Genomic DNA, 10519 nt, shown 5'->3' on the forward strand with positions numbered 1-10519 from the left:
CAGACGAGATGACCCTGGTGATGTTGACGGCGAGCCCCCCAGGAAGAGGGTTCCTGCGAAGGTGATGTGGTATGCTCCTATAATACCACGGTTGAAACGTCTGTACAGAAACAGAGAGCATGCCAAGTTGATGCGATGGCACAGTGAGGACCGTAAGAAATACGGGAAGTTGAGAGCACCCGCTGACGGGTCGCAGTGGAGAAAAATCGAGAGAAAGTACTATGATGAGTTTGCAAGTGAGCCAAGGAACGTATGGTTTGCTTTAAGCGCGGATGACATTAATCCTTTCAGGGAGCAGAGCAGCAATCACAGCACCTGGCCCGTGACTCTATGTATGTATAACCTTCCTCCTTGGATGTGCATGAAGCGGAAGTTCATTATGATGCCAGTTCTCATCCAAGGCCCTAAGCAACCCGGCAACGACATTGATGTGTACCTAAGGCCATTAGTTGAAGAACTTTTACAGCTGTGGAATGGAAACGGTGTACGTACGTGGGATGAGCACAAACAGGAGGAATTTAACCTAAAGGCGTTGCTGTTCGTGACCATCAACGATTGGCCCGCTCTCAGTAACCTTTCAGGACAGACAAACAAGGGATACCACGCATGCATGCACTGTTTACTTGACACCGATAGTATATACCTGGCAAGCTGCAGGAAGAATGTGTACCTGGGCCATCGTTAATTTCTTCCGACCAACCATCAATGTCGAAAGAAAGGCAAGCATTTCAAAGGCGAGGCAGATCACCGGAAGAAGCCCACCATGCGTACCGGTGATCACGTACTTGCTATGGTCAATGATTTACACGTAATCTTTGGAAAGGGTCCCGGCGCACTAGCTGTTCTGAGTGACGCTGGGGGACACGCACCCATGTGGAAGAAGAAATCTATATTTTGGGACCTACCCTACTGGAAAGACCTAGAGGTCCACTCTTCGATCGACGTGATGCACGTGACGAAGAACCTTTGCGTGAACCTGCTAGGCTTCTTGGCGTGTATGGGAAGACAAAAGATACAGCTGAGGCACGGGAGGACTTACAACGTTTGCACGAAAAAGACGGCATGCCTCCAAAGCAGTATGAAGGTCCTGCCAGCTATGCTCTTACCAAAGAAGAGAAGGAAATCTTCTTTGAATGCCTGCTTAGTATGAAGGTCCTGACTGGCTTCTCGTCTAATATAAAAGGAATAATAAATATGGCAGAGAAAAAGTTTCAGAACCTAAAGTCTCATGACTGCCACGTGATTATGACGCAACTGCTTCCGGTTGCATTGAGGGGGCTTCTACCGGAAAACTTCCGATTAGCCATTGTGAAGCTATGTGCATTCCTCAATGCAATCTCTCAAAAGGTGATCGATCTAGAAATAATACCAAGGCTAAGGAGTGATGTGGTGCAATGTCGTGTCATTTTCAAGCTGGTGTTCCCACCATCCTTCTTCAATATCATGACGCACGTCCTAGTTCATCTAGTTGACGAGATTGTCATTCTGGGCCTCGTATTTCTACACAATATGTTCCCCTTTGAGAGGTTCATGGGAGTCCTAAAGAAATATGTCCGTAACCGCGCTAGGCCAGAAGGAAGCATCTCCATGGGCCATCAAACAGAGGACGTCATCGGGTTTTGTGTTGACTTCATTCCTGGCCTGAAGAAGAAAGGTCTCCCTAAATCGTGGTATGAGGGGAGACTGACTGGAAAAGGCACGCTTGGAAGGGACTCAATAATATGCAGGGACGGATATTCTTGGTCTCAAGCACACTACACAGTTCTACAGAACTCTACCTTGGTGACCCCGTATGTCTATGAACACAAGAACAGTCTGCGCTCCAAACACCCGGAGCAGTGCGACGACTGGATTACATGTGAACACATCAGGACTTTTAGCAGTTGGTTGGAAGCACGTATCAGAGGTCACAACACTGTTTGTGATGAGTTGTACTTGTTGTCCAGGGGACCATCTTTGACTGTATTGATTTGGAAAGGATACGAGATAAATGGGAATACATTTTACACGATTGACCAAGATCAAAAGAGCACCAACCAAAACAGCGGTATCCGCTTTGATGCAACAATCGAGAGAGGAAAGGACACATATTATGGTTACATAGTGGACATATGGGAACTTGACTACGAACATGATTTTAAGGTCCCTTTGTTTAAGTGCAAATGGGTCAATCTTTCAGGAGGCGGGGTATAGGTAGACCCATAGTACGGAATGACAATAGTGGATCTGAAAAATCTTGGGTACACTGATGAACCGTTCGCCCTAGCCAATGATGTGGCACAGGTTATCTATGTGGAGGACATGTCTACCAGACTGAGAAAGAGAAAAGATAAGGAAGCGAATACATCATACGATGAGCCAAAGCACCACATAGTTCTTTCAGGAAAAAGGGACATCGTGGGAGTGGAGGACAAGACAGATATGTCTGAAGATTATGAAAAGTTTCATGAAATTCCTCCCTTCAAAGTCAAGGCTGACCCCAGCATCCTGATAAACGATGAAGATTATCCATGATTACGGCGCAATAAGCAAATGACACAAGCGAAGAAAAAGTAAAGACTTTCTCCCGCAACTATTATGATGATACCATGCCAACTTTGTAACTGACGAGTATGATACCATTGTCCATTTTGTACATGCACATGCTATGTGGGTCAATTTATGATACCATGCCAACTTTCAACTTTTTCAGAGTTCATTTGAAATGCTTTAATGTCTTATGGTTCGGCCCTCGTAATAATTAAAAATAGCAACAATAAGTATTTTGTTGTAAGTAGAAACAAAATAAAATAAATAAAGCAAGAAAGAAAACAAAAAAGCAAAAAAAGTGTTTTCAAATTTGAAAACTAATGGCACTAACAGCAAGTTTAAAATTTTCCTAAAACTAAAAGCAAAAACAATTAAAAAATAAAGCAAAAAACAAAAGAAAATAAATAATGCAGAAAACAAAACAAAAAAACAAAAATAAGTATTTCGTTGTAAGTAGAAACAAAATAAAATAAATAAAGCAAGAAAGAAAACAAAAAAGCAAAAAAAGTGTTTTCAAATTTGAAAACTAATGGCACTAACAGCAAGTTTATAATTTTCCTAAAACTAAAAGCAAAAACAATTAAAAAATAAAGCAAAAAACAAAAGAAAATAAATAATGCAGAAAACAAAACAAAAAACAACAATAAGTATTTTGTTGTAAGTAGAAACAAAATAAAATAAATAAAGCAAGAAAGAAAACAAAAAAACAAAAAAAGTGTTTTCAAATTTGAAAACTAATGGCACTAATAGAAAGTTTATAATTTTCCTAAAACTAAAAGCAAAAACAATTAAAAAATAATGCAAAAAACAAAAGAAAATAAATAATGCAGAAAACAAAACAAAAAACTGGAAAAATAAATAAATATAGCAACAATAAGTAAAGAAAACAAAAAAACAAAAAAATGCCTCCTACTGGGCCCCCACGGCCTGAATACGACATGAAACCCTACTATGGGCCAGGATTCAGGCCCGTAGTAGGCCCATAAGGCCCATGAGGCAAAGCAATAGCAAGTAGGCCCGAAAGCCTGCGGTGGAGAGGAGCTCGAGAGGGGTGCGATAGTGGGGCTTATAAACCACTGCGCGCCCCTCTCAACTAGCGAGGCGGGACTAAACTTTGGCCCCGAGGCGGGCAGCACAGGGACCTTTGGTCCCGGTTGGTGGCACCAACCAGGACTAAAGGGGGAGGCATTAGTCCCGGTTGGTGTCACCAACCGGGACCAAAGGCCTCTTTTTCGGCAGCCCAAAGGGCGGGAACCGGCGGCCTTTGGTACCACCGACCGGCACCAACCGAGACTAAAGGGTGCATTAGTCCCGGTTGGTGCCACCGACCGGGACTAAAGGGTTTGCTATATAAGCAACACTTAGCAGTTTCCAGCCAAATCGCCCACTTCTCCCCCGACGCCCCCTCCTCCTCCTCGTCGCCGTCGCCGCCCGACGCCCCTGCTCCACCTTGCCGTCGCCGCCGCCACCGACGCCGTCAGGCTGCTCGCCTGAGCCGTCGCCGCCGCCCCCTGTGAGCACAGCCTGCTCCCGCGCCCCTCCCGTACCGTGCCCCTGCGCGGCCACCGCGCGCCGCCCCTGACCCTGCACGGCCGCCTCGCCGCCGCCCCTGTCCTATGCGGCCGGCGCGCGCCGCCCCTGCCCTGCGCGGCCACCGCGCGCCGCCCCGCCGCCCCTGCAATTTCCATAGCATTTTTTTGCATTTTTTTGTGTATATGTGTTTGTATGTGCATATATATATGTGTACATGTTCATAGTATTTTTTTCCATAAGTGTATTTTTTTGTTCATTGCATTTTTTTCATATATATAATGTATATATGTATGTGGTAGCTATATATATGATGAATGGATGTGGCTATATATATATATATATGTATGAATATAATGTTCATAGCATTTTTTTATATATGTTTTTTCATATATGTATTAATTTTTTATTTAGGTTGTTAGTAGATATCGATTTTAGGTTAGTGCATTTTAGGTTAGTGTAGAGGAGAAAGTAAAATAAGGAAAAGGAAGAAAAGAGGAAGAAGGAAGAAGGAAGAAAGAAGAAGAAAAAGAATGAGAGGAAAAAGGAAAATAAGAAGAGGGAGAAGAGGAGAGGAAGAGGAGAAATAAATAAGAAGAGGAAAAAATAAGAAAAGAAGAGGAGAAGAATGAAGGAATAGAGGAGAAGAAGAAAAAATAGAAAAAAAATTCTATTTTTTCTTCTTCTCCTCTATTCCTTTCTTCTTCTCCTCTTTTTCTTTCTTCTTCTTCTTCCTTCTTGCTTCTTCCTCTTTTCTTCCTTTTCCTTAATTATTTTCCTTTCTCGTCGTTGTCGCGTCGTTGTCGATATAACCCCCTCGAGATAACTTCGACATGAGGGGCGGTCAATATATATACCCCCCCCCTCGGCCCTCTCTCTCGACCAAAACTCTCGAGGACACCCAAACCCTAGAGAGAAAACGATGTTGGTCTCCTACCCCCTCCCGCCGTGCCCCTACCCGACAAATTAACTCTCTCGAGGCCACCCAAATTTACCAAGTTAAAAGAGCGTTGTCGTCGAGGCCACCCCAAACCTTTGAAGCGTTGTTGTGTCGACGCGACCCCAAACCCTAGAGAAGCAGCGTCGAGGCCACTAACATGATTCCTTATTGTGATTAGCTAGCTAGTTCTATGTTTGCCACTATAATATATATATATATATATATATATATATATATATATATCCATCTGTACCATGTTTGAATAATAATTGACATGTTGTAAATATTTGCAGAAACTATGGAGCACTGCCGAGACGAAGAAACAGAAGCGATATTGGGGGACATAATCGCAAATGGAAGGGATGAAGTTGCGTCATTTCTCGTCGACGCCGTTGGTCAGCTGGAAGAACTGGGGCGAAGAAGAGGGCTATGTTCATGATGGCTTCGGCCCATTAATGCCGGTACAAGAAGAGGACTATGTTCATGATGGCTCCGGTGACACATTGGAGGTACAAGAAGGATACCGTGCTGACTGCTCCGGTGACCGAACCGAGCCCGGCCAGGTATATATATATTAGTTAAGCCCGTGCTGACTAGTTAATTGATGCTTCCATTGTTTTGGTATCTGTACACATATTAATTACTCTCGTCTTTCTTCATTATAATTTCTAGCCCTCCGGATCGAGCACAACTTCGGTAAGGAGACAAGGCCCGAAGGAAAAGTTGAGCTCGGATGAAAAGTTTGAGATCATAGAAATCGCGCCCGACGGCGAACCGATTGAACCCATCCGGACAAGGAAGGCATTTTCTGCTTAGTGTGGGGTTCTTGTTAGGGAGAAGAACCCGATCAGCATCTAGCAATGGTATAAGCCTAAGGAGGAAGACCCTGAGGTGTCTTGTGTCAATGATATGCAGAAAGAATATCTTTGTACTGAGCTGAAGGCAAATTCCACCCTACCGCCAGAGGAGGATCCGGAGAAGCCAGTTAAAGAGAAATTAATCAAGTCTTGTGCTCTTAAGAAGATGGCAACCCTAATGAGGAGGTGGAGGAAAGAGCTGAACCAGTTTGTCGAAAAAAAAAGACACAAGAATTCATCGGCAAATATGAGAAGATCAAAGATCACTGGCCCGCATTTGTGGCCCACAAGACATCGGAAAAGAGTAAGAAGATGTCGGAGACAAACAAGAAAAATGCTGTGAAGAGGAAGCTTCACCATCGCAACGGGTCAGGTGGCTACCCGCAAGCCCGGCCTAAGTGGTCCAAGGCTGAGAATGATCTGCTTGAAAAAGGGATCAAACCAGAGACAATGAGATGGCCAGACCATTGCCGAACTTGGTTCTTCGGGTCTGGCGGAACCTTGGACCCTGTAATAGGGTTTTTCTAGTGGACGGACGAGCAACTGGAAATACCAGTCAAGAACCTTCGACACTATAGCGATGCAGCGCAGCGAGGGACGTTCCTTCGAAACAAGGAGAAGGACGAGCTCACAATGGCCCTTGGGAATCCTGAGCACCCTGGATGGACACGAGGCATGCCAGGCTCCATTCCGTGGAAGGTTGGTTTTCCGGACGCAGGGGGTTACAAAACCCACGAGAGGAGGAAGAAACTGGAGCAGGACCAACTGCAGGCGCTGCACGAAAGGGTAATGGGGCTAGAGGATCAAGAAGAGGAATAAGAAGAAGCATATCGCAGCAAACGACCTGCCGAAGCTTCCCCCGAAGCTACCCCGCCATCTCAGCGGAGAAGCAGTGTGGCTTCCACCGAGCTGCTTCAGCTGGAGCATGTCTTGACGGCTCCTGCCAGCTATCCCATGGATGGTATCACGGAGTCTCAAAATTGCCACATTATGGCACGATGGATGAATTTGAAGGTCAAGGCGGCTGTTGGCCAAGTTTATCCTAGTGGACCCGGCATAACTTATCACTGCCAGCCGATTCCAGAAGGATATGCTAAGGTGATGGTGGATGAAATAACAGAGGGATTTGAGGACCTCCCGCTTGAGCACCCTACTGGTGAAGGGGAGACTAGGCTGGGTTGTGCTCTGAAGACTCCATGCCTATGGCGGAAGGAGCTCATCAACCTTCTGAACTGGACGCCTCCGCCTCCTCCTCCTCCTCCGGAGAGTCAGGGCACTCCGCCTCCTCCACCGCCTCCTCCTCCGGCGAGTGACGATCAGGGCACGCGTGGTGGCACTCCGCCTCCTTCTCCGGTGCATGGCGGCACTCCGCCTCCTTCTCCGGCGCATGGCGGCACTCCACCTCCTTCTCCGCCTGCGCCGGTGCTCCCGAGCAGCCAGCAGCCTCCTCCTTCTCCGCCTCGCCAGCAAGGGCGGAAGAGACCCGCCGCCGCCCCGGCTGCTCCGGCGCATCGTACTCCTTCTCCTCCGCCTCGTAAGCAAGCACGAAAGAAGACAGACGCTGCAGCCGCTCCGTCTGCTCTGGCTTCTAGCAGCACAACCAGAGGCGGGAGGCAATACAAATACGGTCCATCGTCTCTCAAGCCTCTAGAGAAGTTACCGTACGAGAGGTCCGAGGAGGAAAACGATACGATTGTGCGGACCCACATGAAGGAGTTCTTTGAAGGGGTGAAAGCAAAGAGACATCCACCTCCGGAGGAGAAGGTATATCCGGTGAAAGCAAAGCGCACTATCGATGCCCTGAGGAAACCACCAAAGTCTCCACCGAGAACCAACTATGAGCGCATTACTGAACAGACATATCTCCAAGCCTAGCGGTCGGGAACTACTGTCAGTGCTAAAAGGTCAAAAGAACGAGCACAGGGGAAAAAAATTGCCTAGCTCGGCGAACAAGCACAGCAATCGTGGCCCCCAATCAATGTGTCTAATGCTCCGGGGACGGTGGCCGGTTATGGAAATCTTGAAGATTACCTACCAGACGATGCACTTCCTGATTTCTTGGAGGTGGACGAACAAAGATACGAGTACGGGAAGCCTCTCATCAAAGATGAAAAATCTATGACAAAAATGATACGAAGATTCCATAATTGGTACATGGAAACCTGCAGAGATTCTGAGGGTACGAATGCTTTGTATCTGCATATTAAAGAGGAGCACGATCTTGTTGCAAATGATCTGTTGACTGTTCCATTTGATGAGTTCTTCGCGTTCTTCAATCAAAAGGCCCTCGATAAACTAATGGTCTTTTGCTACTGTCTGTAAGTACTATTTCTATCATTAAGTCTCTCTATATAGCTCGGCTCTTTTATTTCATGTATTTATAATTAATTATCCTCAATATATTATGCAGATTGAAGATCGTCGAGTGCAAAAAACAAGAAATTTATGATATTGGGTTCATTAACACAAATATCATAGATGAATTTCTAGTAAAAAGGACATCAAAGAGGCCAAGGACAACGTGCTACAATTGTTGATGAAAAATCAAAACAAAGATACCATACTCTTTCCTTACAGCGGCAAGTGAGTGTTACTGTCGTGTGCATATTCGGTTTCCCTTATTACTCGAGCGAGGTTATAGTAATGTAATTGATGAGTTATGCATGCGTGTGCAGGTACCACTATATTCTTCTGGAGATTAAGCTTGAGCGTGGACTAGTAACCGTCTTAGACTCGAGACGGAAAGATCGCAAATCCTATGCGGACATGACTGAAATGCTCACCAGGTAAGTTCAATCGATCATTATCGCACCATATCGGCAACTTTTTGTTCATTTCCTGATATCTCAAGTAATAATAATTATTTTCTTTGTCTTGCAGGGTTTGGAAACAGTTCACCGCACAAGCTCCGGGACTGTCGAAGGAGCTGCGATATACATACCCGAAAGTAAGTACTACTGGCTAGCTAGTTGCGCGCATCTCCCATTGATTCTATATAGCTATACTTTCATCAATGCCATTTATAATGCTTCATTATCAGTTTGATTGACCTCTATTTCTCGTAAAGTGCTTGTGGCAGGAAGAAGGGAATGATTTCTGTGGATACTACGTGTGCGAGTTCATCCACAACGCGACTTTGAAAAACAAGCGGGGCTACTCTCAAAGACAATATGAAGTGCATAAGCAATAATATTCACAATTTCATTTTATTACACCATCATTTCTGTTGAGTTTCATTCATATATATGTATTAATTAACCCCCTTCTTCAAATTAGACGTGGCAAATGCGGAATGAACTCCTAGAACCAGATCGCATGAAAGGAATTCAAGAGGAATTGGCGGGATTCTTTCTTGACCACGTCATCAATAAAGCCAGAGAATACCATGTGGAAATTGATTTCAATTGCTAGGAGATTGTAATTAAGAGATCTTACATATTGTACATGTATGTAGCCAGTAGCGTCGGATACATGATACGAAAACTTGTTGTTCGACCAATCTCTCTGAGAAGGAGAGGTCGATCGATCACTTCTCTCGGTATGCATGACGAACTTCTGTACTCAATGGTCCTCTCGGTCACTTATGTATATAGTACGTAGCGTCGACCAAGCACGGACATACGAGAGGACACTTCTCTCTATTAATTAGCTAGCTAACACAATATATGAAACACCTAAATTAACCCCCCAAAACCCCCAACCCCCCCCCCCCTTTAAAAAAAACACAAAAACCCCAGCCACTGGAATGCTGACGCGTGGATGCCTTTTGGTCCCGGTTGTTGCCACCAACCGGGACCAAAGGCCCCCCTGACTGGGCTCGGCGCACAGGCCACGTGTAGGCACATTGGTCCCAGTTCGTGTTTGAACCGGGACTAATGGGTGGAGGTATTAGTAACGACCCATTAGTCCCGGTTCATGAACTGGGACTAAAGGCCCTTACAAACCGGGACTATTAGGTGTTTTTCTACTAGTGGACTGATCTTAGTGCCATTGCACACCGAAACCCCTTCCATCGCTAGGGCGCGCTTCCCGCCTGAAACGGTCACCATCTCTCCAGAACGTCAATGCCGCATTCACCGGACTTAACTGCAGGTGCAATTGGTGTGTCAATGACATGCGGGCCAGATGCCCGTTGGGCCCACATGTCAGTAACCCAACGCATTTGTAGTTAAGTCACTGAAGCAGCGTCCGCATTCACGCCCGACGAACCTACTCTGGCGCCAGTTGTCCATCCGTCTGCCGCGGCTCATTGCCATTCGCCCGCTATATTAACTTGAGCCCCAGCTCCCAGCCATAGCCAAAGACCCACACTTATTCTCCTCCGGCCCTTTCCTTCTATCCTCACCACTCCAATCATGGCCTCCTGGCGCTCCGAAGCTCTCTTGGACGTACTGTCGCAGGGGAGCAGACGAGGGACATTGGCGGCTCCGCTCCGGGCACGCTCCAAAGCTCTCTTCGAGGTACTGTTGCAGGAGCAAATGAAGGAGATCGCTGGCAACCCCCTGGCTGCCCTTCGCCACCACGACCACGAAGCTAGTGCGCATGCGGGCGCAGCCGGCAGCGAGGAAGAGTAGTACACGGTAGGTCGCCGCCGCTCTGGTCCCAGGAAGGCCACCGCTACTCCACTCAGTCGACGCCATGCTTGGTGGGGTAAACATCGGAG

The sequence above is a fragment of the Triticum aestivum genome, chromosome 6B, assembly GCF_018294505.1.
Source record: "Triticum aestivum cultivar Chinese Spring chromosome 6B, IWGSC CS RefSeq v2.1, whole genome shotgun sequence".
In the NCBI taxonomy this organism is placed as follows: Eukaryota; Viridiplantae; Streptophyta; class Magnoliopsida; order Poales; family Poaceae; genus Triticum; species Triticum aestivum.